This window comes from Canis lupus, chromosome 7 (assembly GCF_003254725.2).
Source record: "Canis lupus dingo isolate Sandy chromosome 7, ASM325472v2, whole genome shotgun sequence".
NCBI lineage: Eukaryota > Metazoa > Chordata > Mammalia > Carnivora > Canidae > Canis > Canis lupus.
Window position 1 is genome coordinate 51165615 of NC_064249.1, and position 15726 is coordinate 51181340.

The following is a 15726-nucleotide window of genomic DNA, read 5'->3' on the forward strand; positions in this document are numbered from 1 at the left end:
GGTACTAGATAAATCCTGTGACCTTTCCCTCCCCATTTGGCCACTGAGTCTTTCAAAAGGGATAAAGTGAGCTTCCCAAGGTCTCCCGGTTGTTAAATAAGTACATGCACTTATGCATACACAAATTCACACACACTCCCAAAAAGTACTATTTACTATGAATCTAGTTATGAATCTATTTACTAGAATATTAGCTAAATATTAGGAAGCTTGGGCTATCTCTTATTGGGCCAGCTTTCCATAGCTGTCAGTCCACTTGAGGAATTCAAGTAGTATTTTGTGTTAAGTCCTAGGAAGAGGGCAGCCTGGGTGGCTCATCAATTTAGCGCTGCCTTCAGCCCAGGGGGTGATCCTGGAGACCGGGGATTGAGGCCCACGTCGTGCTCCCTGCATGGAGCCTGCTTCTGCCTCTGCCTGTGTCTCTGCCTCTCTCCGTCTCTCTCTGTGTCTCTCATGAATAAGTAAATAAAATCTTAAAAAAAAAAAAAAAGTCCTAGAAAGAGAAAAGCTGATAGTAAAATAACATAGTGAAGATGCACTAGATTTACTTTAACCTGTGTATTCTTTTTTTTTTTTTTTTAAAGATTTTATTTATTTATTCATGATAGTCACACAGAGAGAGAGAGAGGCAGAGACACAGGCAGAGGGAGAAGCAGGCTCCATGCAGGGAGCCCGATGTGGGATTCGATCCCGGGTCTCCAGGATCGTGCCCTGGGCCAAAGGCAGACGCCAAACCGCTGCGCCACCCAGGGATCCCTAACCTGTGTATTCTAACAGCATTCCACTACTATTTATATCCATCCCTTCCTAAAGTAACAAGGGGAATGGAACCTCTTTGTCAGCCCAAGAACATACACACTGACTTGTTATTTGGCAACTTAACTGATATTTTCATATCAGTGGTCAGGGGGAAAATGTGCTTCTGACCCACCTCTGGTCAATGACACATGAGAGGAAATCCAATGACCCCCGGACAAGAAATTGGCAAAGTTGTCCTTGCTCCTAAAATAGAGTTATATAAAAAAACATAATCTCTCTCCTTATTGGTTCTAGCTTTAAAGGCTGGATAAGCCATTTTGCTATGTGCCTAAGGGCATAGCTAATTTGCCACTAGTCTTTTTGTTATTTGCAGTCTAAGCATCCTAGTTGACTCCTGTTAATTCTCCTCCCATCATTCTCTGGGAGAATTCCTGCTCAGAGCTCCCCAGCCATCATCAGTGGTCATATATATATGGCACCATCCTCAGTGATGGTGAACAGAATTTTAAAAAATGTGTTCTTCCAACCAAATTCCTCTAGGAACTTAGAATTGGGAAAATCAGGATGTTGGGCTATGAGTTTCAGCTGAAATGTCATGCAAATTTGGGGTTAAGAGAGTGAAATGGCCTTCATTCACACTAAAGTTACATGAAATTATAGACTGAAAAATCAATGGTGGCTAGCCAATAGAGGGAGAGAGAGTAAAATAGAGGGAACACACAGGGAGAGAAACATATGACATAGAAAAAGTGCCTGGCACATTGTAGGTACTCAACAGATGTGTTGATTTTTAATGTCGAATGTCACTGGTTTACCCCTTTTTTCACAGTCCATGATATGTATATTACAAAAGTGAACTCTGGAATCTTAAGACAGCTGTTTCAATGATTTGATTCCTATTTTGCCTTACCAAGTATTTTTAAAAGTAGTCCCCAGATTAGCAGTAGTCTTCTTGATCCTCCTTAGGTAATCATGACCAGTTCAATCTGAGTGTAGGAGTTACAGGGCTACATTTCTGTCCACTCAGGTTCTACATTAGAAACACAAACAATCCTTGAAGGACAATGGTCAGAAATTATTTTTTGAAAATAGACTGCAATAACATGGTAAAAAATTTAGACCTCACAATACCAAAAAAAAAAAAAATAATAATAATAGATAACATTAGAGATGAAGTGTACAGTGAATGGGTATCAAGCATCCATAAAATGACTAAGAATAAATTATAAAGTAGCATCAAATGTAGACAAAAATGAGGTGTTTTATGATGAGACTTATTAATGAAACAGTATCACACTCACTATAAAATGGGTTAAAATATTGACATTTAAAGTGTAAAAATTACATCTGATAGTCTGAATTGATGTGTATTTTGGTTTAAATTATTCCTCTGTCTGGGTAAAACCATTACCTCTGTCCCTACATATGCAGCAATAATTATATCTTTATATTGCTCTTAAAGGATATCCGAAGCAAAGACAAATAGAAAAAAAGCTATAAAAACGGCATGACAATGTCCTTTTAAATTATGTAAACCTCATTTTATGTAATAGTGTCACTGAACAAATAATCAGTTGGTTGAGGAAGATAAGTGGCTGTAATTATTTATTCATTTTAATGTTTGTTATTAAGCCTTCCTTTTGCTATTTGTGGCCATTATATGATGAAAGATCAATACAAAGAAGATGAGAAAGTGCAGAGATGATGGTTAATTATCAGAAAGGAGAAAGGTAGGCAGATGCCTGGCTTCCTGCTGATAATCCCACTCTTCATCTCACAAATGTTTCTCTAGTTAACATTTTCCTTGGCTTGAAACAATACAGAAAGATAAGCAGCTGTCCAATTCCCTTTTCTGTAGGTCAGGCATCTTTCTTACCACTAGAGTGGGTTTCATGAGGCAGTCCGTCTGTCTTGTATCATGCTGTACCCCAAAGCACAGAGTGGCACGTAGCGTGTAATGGGCATTCCACATGTCTGCTGAATGAATAATAACAGAACAAGAAGCACATTGAAAAGCATCATATCCTTTGTAGAAGACTTGAAATTCACATTAGCATTTTAAATGCCCTGAGAAGGCCTGCAGTAAAGGAGCCTACTTAGTTTGCCTAAACTTGGTATGACCAAATGAATTTTTTCTGATTGTACTTCAGGGAAGCACACTGGAAAAAATCTTAAGAGTATTTTTTCAGTTGTGGTATGATATTATTTTGGTTTCCTGAAAAAATTGCTTCTATTCACTTGGAATATTTATATATAGATTTACATATATAATTTTTTTCCAATAAGAAAAGTTATAGTCCAAATTGGCATGTTTAGGATATCATGAGTTATCTAGTTGGTGATTCCTCAGAACTAGGCCCTTTGCAAATGCTTTAGATATTGCCTTCACTATTCATATGGCTTTCTCCCTCTATTGACACTAGAAGCAGTACTTTAATAAAGCCCTGTTCCTAGGAAAGGGTACACCTACGGACAGATTTTCATAGTCTGAAATATCTTTGGACACATAATACACAAACACACACATACTAAAGAAGAAATTTACTTATCTTATGATCATTTGAAACACAATGCTTATATCAATCACAAAGTTGAAAGTGTCGATTATAGTTGTTTGCCCATGTGGCTTTCTATTAGCCCCATGATCCATTTACTACCGAATGTCTCTCCTTAAAGGAAGAGACACTTGCTCTCTATAGCTCCAATAATGGTCATCTCCATACAAGGCTTATAAAAGTAGTTTTTATTGTTTTACATGTTTTTGTTTTATTCTCCACAATTAATATACACTTTTTTAAAATCATTAAACACCAAGTGAGTATCTTCTACCTTTATGTATATAATAAATTAAGGCTGTGGATTTAGAGTTATCCATACACATTATATGGCATACAAAAGAGTAGAATGACTCCAATCCTAGAAGGATGGTGCTACATAGCTTTTTCCCGTGCCTTGTATCCATCTCTCTTGAATAACCCTGCTCACAATCCCTAACATTGATACAAAGAGATATCAGCACATAGCAAATGATTACCCCTTTGGCAAACCAACTGGTCAGATCTTTTCAAGTTCTGCAGGGCAGAAAATTTTTAAAAAACGTTAAACGCTACATATCAGTTTTAAAAAAAGATAGTATTTTTCTAAGGATTATAAAGTTATTCAGAAAAAAAAAGAAATAGGACTTTCTGGCAGCATTGAAAGCCTGGATGAGGTTCCATGAGCACAAATTTATAATGGTATCAATCTACCTTGATGTGTTATTTTGATTTTTTTTTTAAGATTTTATTTATTCATGAGAGACAAGAGAGAGGCAGAGACATAGGCAAACAGAGGAGTAGGCTCCCTGCAGGGAGCCTGATGCAGGACTCAATCCCAGGACCCCAGGGTCATGACCTGAACCAAAGGCAGATGCTCAACCACTGAGCCATCCAGGCATCCCTGTTATTTTTGTCTTAATTGGTAGCATCAGTTGCCTCAAAATTAAGGAAACAAGATAAGCCACATATTGTGAGCAAGTTCCACAGGCATACATCTTAGGAAAAAGCAAAATGATATCTCCATTTTAATGATCTGCTCTTAAACAATGGAATTCAAAAAGATCTATTCAATTAGACAACAAAACAAGTAAATCTATCATTCTAACCGTGATCTTAAGGAGTCACTTAAATTTTCAGGGCTTCAGTTTCTTTCAGTATGACATGGGAACAATAGTACTAATCTCATATGATTTCTGTGAGCATTAAATAACATAAACTCTGTAAACGTCTGACTGTGGTACCTCTTATATATTAAGCATGTATCATTACCACTTTTCAGAAGAAATTTTTTTATTTACACACAGACCACTGGCTGTTTTATTTCTCAGAGATACAATGAAGATTATCAAACTGGTTAAACACTAAAAGATGAGAGTGCCAGTTTAAATAACTGGGTCAGAAGCATGTTCAAAATATCCATTGCAAAATATTCATTGTACTAGGAATATATAGCTGATTTACTGAGTTTTGACATTTCTTTGCTAAACTCAGTTAAGTCAGTCTTTTAAGTTTCCGGGTCATATTTCACTCTGACTTCTTATCATTTTGACCATCCCTTACTTTACCTAAGTCCAACTGATAACTATATCCTAGCTATCACAGCATATATACATGTTTGTTTCTTGTGTCCTGTAATGTATATTCTGATTTGAAAAATGGGATCAACTTTTTATTTGGAGTTTTCTCCTTCTATCTCTGGGGGATCCCATTTGAACTCCTCACTGTAGAGATCTCTGCTATAAATGAGCCAGGGTGATGTAATATCACCAGACCTCCTCTGTCTTTTTTTAAAGATTTTATTTATTTACTTAAGAGAGAAAGAGACAGAGAGACAGAGCATGAGAGGAAAAGGAGGCAGAGGGAGGAGAAGGGAGCCCAAAGCAGGGCTGGATCCCAGGACCCTGAGATCATGACCTGAGCCTAAGGCAGCCACTTAACTGACTGAGCCACCCAGGTGCCCCTCACCAGACCTCTCTTGTATAAGCCATGTAAGTCTACCGCACAGCCTCTTGCTGCTAGAACCCCCCTGCCCAGTGGTCAGCTCTTTTACTGGCAGAATAGCTGAAATATAAGTAGCTTTCATTCCTCCAGTTTTGCCAAGGTAAACTTCTATACCTTTGTCAAGTCAAACAGTAGGACGAGAGATAGAGACTGTTCACTGAGGCCCTTTTCTCCTTTCTGTCCTCTCCAATTCTATTTTTCCTTGTTAAAATAGTCATAGAAGACCCAGCTCACACATATGTCCAACAAGTTAAAAAGAAAGGGCAGTCTTTTCCCATTGTGTGCCACTGGAAGCAATTCCCTTTGAGCTACTGAGCTTCATACTAAAATTCCATTGGGGCAGATGCATGTCCTCCCCATTTCCCTTGATTTCAGGTAAAAACAGAAGAATGACGGCACTCTCTTCCTTATGTCTGAGATAATCCCCATGTCTTCCTCTCATAGGCTAAGGGAGGAGAGGGGAGGCAGCATGATGGGGGTAGCTGAACTTGTTCTGCTTCTAAACAGATCTAAAAAATTTTCCAGCCACATAATTGTTACATGGTGACTGTGTCAGTCCTCTTTAAACTGCCTGCCAATTCTAAAATCATAGAAAGTCTTACTCAACATTCTGATGCTCACTAAATAAACAAGTAAACATTACATCATATATATATATATATATATATATATATATATACACACCTATACTTAGGCATATACATTTTTTTTGCAAGTTCTCTTTTGAGCTGTTCAAACTATTGAGCTGTCCTTATAACTTTCAAATGTGAAGAGCTAATGAAATAAAAAAGCCATGGTTAGCATTTAGAATTGATAGAACACTTGTATTTGCAAAATGCTTTAGAAAAATTCAACCCCTAATCTCCATAACAGCCCTAGTAGGAGGACCCAGTTATCATCCCCTTCATGAAAGAGGAAGCAGAAACCTGGAAAGGTTGCATGGCATCGTATGCAACTGATTGGTGGCAGCCACTGCTTAGAGCACAGAGGTCGTGACTTGCAGGAATGTTGTTCATCCTTTGGGCCCTAAAGAATGAGATTTCTTAATAAGCCCATGAGTCATGGAGAAGAGGCACAGACTGACTATGATTTTACTAGGCTGTTTCCACTGCATCTCATTGATGGCTTAAATCATCTTAGTGCTGCTGAACCCTTTTCAGCAATAAAATAAAAAGTGTATTAAGTGCTAAATTCTGCCCATAACTGGTATTTCTCATTGACTGCAAGTTTATGGAAGTTGTCAACTTCAGAGACCAACTTATATGAAGGCAATCCAGCCTCTGTAGGTAGATGAATTGATGTAGTCAGAAATGATGGGGATAAAATTAACAAATTTACCAATCTTTTGGAGCTGAGGCTACATTTGCCAGTTTTTATACTTCAGCACCATCTCCCTACAAAACTCCAGAGTTGAAGCATTCATCATTCTCACCTTCAGACACTGTTACCTAGATACCTCAGTTTTAGTTACAAGCTTGAGATCACCATAGCAACCAATTAGTATTTATGTTGCTAAGACAGGATGCAGAGAAAGGGGAAAGTAGGATGTGCTTACTCATTTTTATGTGATCTCAATGGAGAAAGGATAAAATGCTGATTCCAGTTTCCAAATTCCCATTGACTTCTCCTATCCTAATTTATATTCACATTTGTCTTTTCCACAAGTAATCCACTTAATGGCCAAGCACTTATGGTATGTACGATAAATTCTACAATTGCTAATCATGCCCAAAAAAGTGAGAAGAGACAAAAAATTACATTTTCTGGTATTCTTGCCTATTGTAGGATCTGGTTTAAAAATCTAAGCCTTCATCACACACTTAAACACCTCTGTATCAAATTATATACCCTTCTCTTGCTTTTTAACAGACTAAGTCATGACATGATTTATTGTTATTTGTATTTTGATTGCATTTAACCTCCTCACTTTAATTCTAAGTAATCTGAGAAATATAGAAAGAGTACGGATCAGTTAGGTCCAAACTTCAAATCTAATACTAAGATGCTAAGATGCTAGTTAGTTCTTGGCTGAGTCTAAAACAAGCATGGAAATTTATCTCCAGAGCCAGAGTTAGTATCTTAGAATCACCATAAGGTAAATGCTCATTAAAACTTACATCTGGGGCACCTGGGTGCCTTGGTAGGTTAAGCATTTGCCTTTGGCTCAGGTTATGACCCCAGGGTGCTAGAATCAAGTCCGGAATTGGGCTCCCTGCTCAGCAGGGAATCTGCTTCTCCCTCTCCCTCTGCCCCTTCCCCCTCCTCATGCTCTCTCACTCTCTCTCTCAAAAAAATAAATGATACCTTTAAAGAAGAAAAAAAAAAAACTTGTATCTGGGGGCACTTGGGTGTCTCATTTGGTTAAGTGTCTGACTCTTGGTTTCAGCTCAGGTCATGATCTCAGGGTTGTGAAATCAAGCCCCATCTCAGGCTCTGCACTGGGCATGGAGCCTGCTTAAGAATTCTCTCTCTCCTGCTCCCTCTGGCCCAATGTAACCCCACCCCACCCCTAACCCCCACACCCAAGTATGTTCTCTCTAAAAATATATATGTATTTTTTTAATTTTTTTGAGATTTTTTTTAAGATTTTATTTATTCATGAAAGACACACAGAGAGAGGCAGAGACATAGGCAGAAGGAGAAGCAGGTTCCCTGTAGGGAGCCTGATGTGGGATTCAATCCTAGGACCCCAGGATCACAACCTAAGCCAAAGAGAGACATTCAACCACTGAGCCACCCAGGTTCCCCTATTTTTTAAGATTTTTAAAATATATTAGAGAGAAAGAGAGCAACACAGAGTGCATAAGCAGGATGGAGGGGCAGAGGTAGAGCAGAAGCTGAGCAGAGATCCTAACATGGGGCTTGATCCCAGGACTCAGGATCACAAACTAAGCTAAAGGCAGACACTTAACACACTGAGCCACCCAAGTGTCTCAAAAAGTGTAATTTTAAATAAATCATCTTTTGCATATTTGCGTACATGGATGCATTCTCTACGATTGAATATGTTGTTCCCATTCAAAACACTAATTCTTGGAAAACTTTCCTTACTAACAGAGTGGGAAATATCTAAACCCTTTGTAGTATGATTATGTATAGCAAAGACACTAGAACCCTTGCCACAAAGCACTTTCACTAGCATGGACCTGTGGTATCTCTGATATCATCAATCACCATTGAGTTTGGTCCCTCTTGTGTATTCTGTTTACAGAACAACAGAAAATCCCCATAAGCAGCACAATTTCTCCCCAGGTTTATCCTGAAACAGTTCAGCACCCTTTGGAATTAATGAAATAGACTAAGAAACTATTACTCTGAAAAGCTAAGTGTCTATATAGTTTGGATAAATTAGGTAAAGAATTAAAATTTCCTTTCTATCCAATTTGTTGTAGGCTGTGTTAATGGCAAATAAATGGCAAAAGCTCTGCCCATGGACTATATAGGAAATGGAGCAATCTTTTGGTCTGGTTTGTTTGATTTCAGTCTCTTTTGACAAATCAAGTAAAGAAATTAGTCAAACAAGCTGACAAATTATTTAGTGAAGCTCAGTTTATGTTTTAGCTGTTCTAAGTAGATATTCCAATAAACCACTGCTTGCTTAATCCACACCAGCACTATTTCCTCATCAATCATAAGCATACATGGCTCTATCCCAAAAGTCACCTTTCCGATATGCCTGTAAACTCAAGAGTCAGTTCAGGGTTCCATGTCTCCTATAGCTACTCTCTGCCACTCTCCACTTCACTGTCTTTGATAGAGTTATTATAGATATTAATGATGAAAAATATTTGTTAAATGATTGCTAACGCCAAAATAATACTAGTTATAAAAACAATAAAATAAAACTAAGTTTATCTGGGCTTAACTGATAGAGATGAGCAGTCTGCACTATTATCTTGCTGGCTAATTTCTTTTTCATTGTTTCTTCCTTATAGAGACAGAGCCTCAAGACTTTTCCATTCAATATATAAACATACTGATATGCTTTTTCTCCCAGAACAGCCAATTTCAAAGGTTTAATGGTGAACAAAGCATAAAACATTTACTTCTACCACTGATTTTATATAAGAAGTTTTAAGTCTTCAAAATTAGGGACACCTGGGTGGCTCAGTCAGCTAAGCACCTGCCTCTTGATTTCAGCTCAGGCCATGATCTCATGGGTCATGAGATGGAGGAAAGCATCAGGCTCTGCACTCAGCAGAGAGTCTGAAGATTCTCTCTCTGTCCCTCCACTGCATGCACGCACTCACTCTCTAATAAATAAATCTTAAAAAAAAAAAAAATGCTTAAAAACGGTTTCTCTTAATAGTATCTTACGCTATTTTAGAGAAAAAGTAAAGATTTTTAAATGTTAGATTTTTCTAAGTTTTTTTTTCTTTTTCTTTTAGTAGTAAGTAATCACCTATGTTAAGTTGCACATTTCTATTTTAAAGGGCAGCTCATCCATTCTAGAACAATTCGCTCCCTCTAAATCTCCATTGGGAAAATTATGATGGAATTGTATAATTATATTCATAAAAGAATGAAGGCATTATCTGCCTATGAAAATCCTCCTAGATCTATTATAAAATCAAATTCAGGCAAATTAATTAAATAGAAAAAAGTAACAAATATATTTTTAGTACCTACAATGTGCAGTGCCATGTAATAAACATTGTAAAATATACAAAATATGAATTTACAGTCCTTTTCATTGGGAATGAATAAATCACTTGGGAGACTGGACCTAAATTGGTTAACAGTTAAATAGTATCAAAAGATTACCTATAAAAGATAAGTTACAAAGCACAATATGACTCTAAGGCGTAGAGAACAAGACACTATGGGCACTAAACAGATGCAAGTGTAGAGGTTTGAAAAATCATTTCAGATGGAGAATGTTCAATCCATTCACCCTTTGCAAGTATTTCTTAAAATTATTCCATGTACTCCCTGGGGGAAAACTTTATGGAAGAGAGAGGATTAGAGCTCAGATCCCTAGAACATGTACTGTACAAACCACCAGCTTGCAATTTATCATAGAATGCCTTGTGCTATTGCTTATATTTTTAGAAGTGTAAATAATACAACAGCAACAATAATAGCTAATAATAGCTATAGTTTATAAAAGCCGGACATTATGCAAAAGGTTCTTTATATATCATCTCATTTAATCTTGCATCAATATTTTGAGGTTTGTTTTTCTCAAACCTTAAAAGAAATTTGGCTTAGTAAGACTGAGTGGCTCAGTCACTTAAAAGCCCCAACTCTTGGTTTCAGCTCAGGTCATGAACTCAGGGTTGTGGGATTGAGCTCTGTGCTCAGTGAGGAGTCTGCTTGAGATTCTCTGTCCCTCCCTCCCCCTTAAAATAAATAAATAAATCTTAAAAAGCCAAAACAAAAAAACCTGGCTTAATAAGTAAAAGGAATGGGCTCAACAAGCTTAAAGGTAATATATCCATGAGTTCAAAAGTATGTGTTCGGAACTACTGAGCTCTGGAGCCTCCACAGCTAGATTGTGAATCCTTTGATGTTAGAGTCAATGCCTCTTATATGTTGGTACTCCTCAGAGTGACTGAGTTTGAATTTGACAACTGAATCTTATAATGAATAACTCTATCATTAGTCCACCCAGAAGTAACTGGGACTTTAAGAAACCATACTTCAAACACATCTGAGCTAGGTTAGTGGCTTCTTAAACTAGAGATGTTCTTTTAGTGAATCAGAGAGTACTCTCTGGCTCTAAACGCTGACAATCTGAGTCCAACTCTGACTCTATCCCATTGCAATTATAAGACTTTGGGTAAGGGATTTACATGTTCCATGCCTCAGATTTTCATCTATAAAATGGATAAAATAATAATGCCTATTATTTTTGTTATGAGGATTAAATGGGAAGATTTATGTGAAGCACCTAGAACCGTGACTGACAGATAAGTGATCAAAAATATTAACTATTATCATCATTCTCTGGCCTTTGGAGACATTCCCATTCTTTATGCAATGGAGAAATTTAATAGGCCATCATCTATCCCTCAATAACTTTTCTATAAGGAAGAAATGTCATAAAGTGGCATGGCAGTGTTTGCTGGAGGATCTGAGAGTGAAAGACCCAGGCATAGAAAACAAAAATTTAAAAACTACTGAACAACACCTCAGAGTCTATATCTGTGTTCAACTCCCACCCCTAGTGAATCTGACAAAAAGACTGGAGATGAAAATGGATTCCCTTTTTGCTGAACTTCCAAAGAGCATTTGAGATTGGAGTTCTATATAAAGTTTTCTCTTACGCATTTCAGAAAGGATATGCGCATACGCATGTGTATGGTGTATGCACGTGTGTCAGCATTTCTTTTGCTTCCTAGAATCTTAAAACATGGCTTAGTGTTTTCTCCTTGTTTTATTTGTTTTGAATTGTTTTCTTAATCATTCTGTATTACTTAAGGTGTAGCAGGAGGAAGTTTGAGTTGGCTTCTGTTCCAAATGCCTTATCATTTAATCTACACAAACACCTTTGACATGAAAATCTCCAAATGAAGAATCAAGATCTATTCAGCTTTCTATATCTTACCAAGACTGTTTTTAACTCACCCCCAAAAAAGTGAGACTTCCAGAAAAGACTAAAAAAAATTTATCAAACTACTTTGACACAAAATAACCAACCAAAATTCCAGACTAAGAAAATTCATCACTTTTTTTAAGCCATAGAAGCATAGATTCATTTCTGTCTCTAAATCAACCAATGAATCATAAATCAAAACAATCTATTGACTGTCTATTGAAATTTTAGCCTTGAACTTTGTTTCTTGAGGTAAGGAGTGGGAAGAGAGGAAAGAGGCTAACAGTTATTAAACACTTACACCAGAAAGTTTACTTTTGGTTAACTGTCCTATGGGCCATTCTAGAAGAGGGTTAAGATAAGGCCATGATAACACACATCAATTTTCTCTGGCCCTACCTCAGTACATAAGCAGAAGAACTCAAATCTCTTCCCTTAAATTGTACTCCCAGGTAGTTTTGAGAATTTCTCATAGTGACTTGTCTCCTGGGCAATCACCTTTCACTTTGCCTATCACCCCACTTTGGCCCCACAAACCAGAAGGTCACAGCCTTCTGTCTTCTCAGTTTCTTTTCTACTTTTAAATGCCTCTTCACAATAAGACTTCTGATTATTTTAAGCTCTTTATCTACAATCACTCTCTTGACATTACTTCCCTCTTTATCTGGTTTATACTCTTAGTCCATCATTCCACGTCTTATCTTCTCAATAACCTTATCTAAGAGGTCAATTCCATCTTCAGTATCTTCTTTGACTCCTAGCTTCCCTTCATACTCTGCATCCAATGGATCAACCAATCTTACTATGACTTTAAAATATATACATAACTATCTCCTCAAAACCTCACTACCACAACTGTGCCCCACATCACCATTTTCTATGTTCTGAATCACAGCTAAGGCTTCCTAAATGGGCATCTCTCAATTTGATGACTAGAGCAGTTCCTAATATATAGTTTTCCAATCTATTTTAGCCACATGATATTAGTACTAATTTTTAAAAAACATAAATCTGATTATGCCTTGCTTTCCCTTAAAGCTTTTTAGTGATGCCCTGGTTTTTCTCAGAATAGAGTTCAAAAATTTGCCCTTGACTATTCTAGCCTTATCTTTCATCATACCACCATTTGCTAAGCATACTATGCTTCCTTAAGTTATCTACAGATGCTATATTCTATTTTTTTTTTTTTTGCATCAGTATACATTTCTTTCCTCCATCAGAATAGCCTTCCCTATGGACTGTCTCCAACCATCCTAAGGTTCACCTTCAATGAGGTTATTTCACCTCACTGAAGATGCTCTACCCTTATAGCCCACTCCCAAGCCTATAAGATGGGCCTCCATGGCACCTGGTACATCCATTACCAGTACCTGCACTGCACCATCAGCAACTGCTTACTTGGCTCTGTGTACCTCACATAAAATAATGAGGCAGAAGTCATCATTAATATCTTGAGAGTGCCTGGCCTATAAAGGATACTCAGTTGATTTCAGAAGAATGAATGAGCGATATAAAGTAGTGGTATCTGTGACCAAGGCTGCCAGTGCCTCTACCAATGGAAATGATGTTTCTATAGAGGGCAATAATGCCACAACATTAGTTCCTAATGGCACTAGGAACACTGATACCCAAAGTTGAATGTGCATCACTTGCAAGAGCAGCTGATGTCCTCACCACCACTGTGGTGAACACTGAGCTGGGAATCTGCTCACATTGCCTAGCACACCCCAGACCTGCCTCAGAAGAACTTTAAACAGAACTTTTAAATTTTATTTCTTTTTCCCCTTCTCCTTATCATTCAGAAATGGGTCAATGGAAGGTGGAATAGAGAACAGCAGAGTGACAGATATAAAATAATTAATTTGCAGATCATTTCTCTTCTTGGTAATACTTGTATCTCTCTTGAAGGCCTCATCTTTTTCTTCCAAAAATGAGTTTTTACTTTGAAGATACCAGATTTATTACCAAGTGGAAATAAATTCTCACTCCTATCAGGAGTGCCTAGGTGGCTCAGTTGGTTAAGCATCTGACTCTCCCTCTCAGTTTAGGTCTTGATCTCACAGTCCTGAGTTCAAGCTCTGTGTTGGGCTCCATACTGGGTGTGGAGCCTACTTTAAAAAGAAAAAAAAAAAAATTCTCACTCCTTTTAAAGCAACTGTGTCCCTTTCCAAACCTCTAGAAAAGTCTTAAGGGCAAATATGTATTAGGCTCAAAATAAGCTCACGACACAATCATAACAAATCTCAGGAGTCATATACTATAGTCTTCATCTTACAAATAGGGATAATTAAGTCTCTGAATATATCTCCACAGCTTAAGATCATTCTTATACTGTATACTGCCTTTCTTCTAAAGTAAAACAGAAAAGTTGCAGGTTATCAACTGATATTTTACAGTAGAAAGTACCCACTACAGAAGCTTTCAGGATATCTATATATTAGTTTCTGGTCTGCCTTTAATTAGCTGTGTGGCATTCAGCAAATTAGCAAATGAGCCCATTTTCCTCATTTGTAAAACAATCCAGTTCTATTAGACAACTGCTAAATTCCTCTTTTTTAGTAAAATTCCATGAATTAGTGATCTCTCTCCTCAAAGATGCAATGAACTATTAAGAGATGGATGGCTTAGCAAAGATAGCAAAGAAATAACAATAACAATTTACTATATAAAAAAGGGCTAATAAGAGCTTTTGAAACTAAAAAAAAAAAAAAAAAAAAGAGCTTTTGAAACTAAAATCACAGAGAGATCTAGGATAAGTGAAGTGATTTGAAAAATAAAAATGAAGGGTGCCTGTGTGGCTCAGTGGGTTGGGCGTCTGATTCTTGATTCCGGCTCAGGTCATGATCTCAGGGCCATGCAATGGAGCCCTGAGTCAGACTTTGCGCTCACTGGGGCATCTGCTTGAGATTCTCTCTCACCCTCTCCCTCTGCAACCCACCCCCCCAATCATGCTCTCACTCTCTTTAAATAAGTAGAATCTTTTTTAAAATGCCATAAAAAAAAGAAGAAAAATAAAAATGAGAACAGAAGAGTCTTGAGTTAGCATTGAATGAAAGATAAAACAAAAAGGCACAGAATCTACAGCAATATAGTGAGCGTCTAAAACAGACCTACATATTAGGGGTCTACTTTGGGGTCTAATTTGGCCAGGGCCCGAAGAAAAGTGATTAGTATAAGTAACCAGAAAGTACCGTGTAATCTATTAAAAACAAAGGATCAGTTTAAAGATTTAACATAAAGTCTCAGTCCTTAAATTGATGAACATTCATCTATCAGGAAACTCAGCTATACAGAATGACACATGTCTGTGGACTTTGAATAGTGACAGCTTTACTGAAATAATAATAACCACAGTGCTGGCAAAGGAAAAGACAGATGGACCCAACTTCTAGGCCTTACCATCACTCCTCCTGATTACTCTTGCTTATTTTGAACATCGACAAAACGGTGGGGCTGTTATCATAGATCTTTGCATAGCATTGATTCAAGTGTGTGTTGAAACAAGGCTGCTACTGTGTAATTCATTTATATCACTGGCTCATACCTGCCTCTTCTTCCCTTCCTTCGATCTTACATATCTCCAAGATGAGCATTTATCTTACTTTGCTCTCCTGTTCCTCTTCTGTTGTCAGTCTAGCAGGTGTTCTTTTCAGATTGCTTTCATTCTTCATTATTCATTTTGGGTCCCTTTCTACTTTTGTGTCCATTTTTATCCTTCCCTTCCCTTCCTGTGTACCTCAGGCGCCAGAGCCATCCATTTGTCAGAAATGCTTGGTGCTATTTGTTTGTGGTTATTTCCCCCCTTAAACTAGGGCTTAGAAAATCCACCTGGTGAGCTGTTTCTTGTTTCTAAAGGGAGAAATTCAGCTCTCTAAGCTTAGGAGTTAGAAA

General features: G+C 37.4%; 2 long non-coding RNA genes across 3 annotated transcripts in view; one reads left to right on the forward strand and one right to left on the reverse strand.

Moving 5' to 3' along the window:
• The window catches only part of LOC112648252 (uncharacterized), a 236473-nt gene that overhangs the window by 142904 nt on the left and 77843 nt on the right, over window positions 1–15726 (reverse strand). For both annotated transcript variants that reach the window (XR_007412070.1, XR_007412069.1), the window contains exons 2-3: window positions 2636–2733; window positions 1670–1789 (exon numbers count right to left, since the gene is read on the reverse strand). This is a non-coding gene — a long non-coding RNA (uncharacterized LOC112648252). The remainder of the gene's footprint in view (window positions 1–1669; window positions 1790–2635; window positions 2734–15726) is intronic.
• Window positions 6809–15726, forward strand: part of LOC112647834 (uncharacterized) — a 45815-nt gene continuing 36897 nt past the window's right edge. The window contains exon 1 of the long non-coding RNA XR_003128508.3: window positions 6809–6990. This is a non-coding gene — a long non-coding RNA (uncharacterized LOC112647834). The remainder of the gene's footprint in view (window positions 6991–15726) is intronic.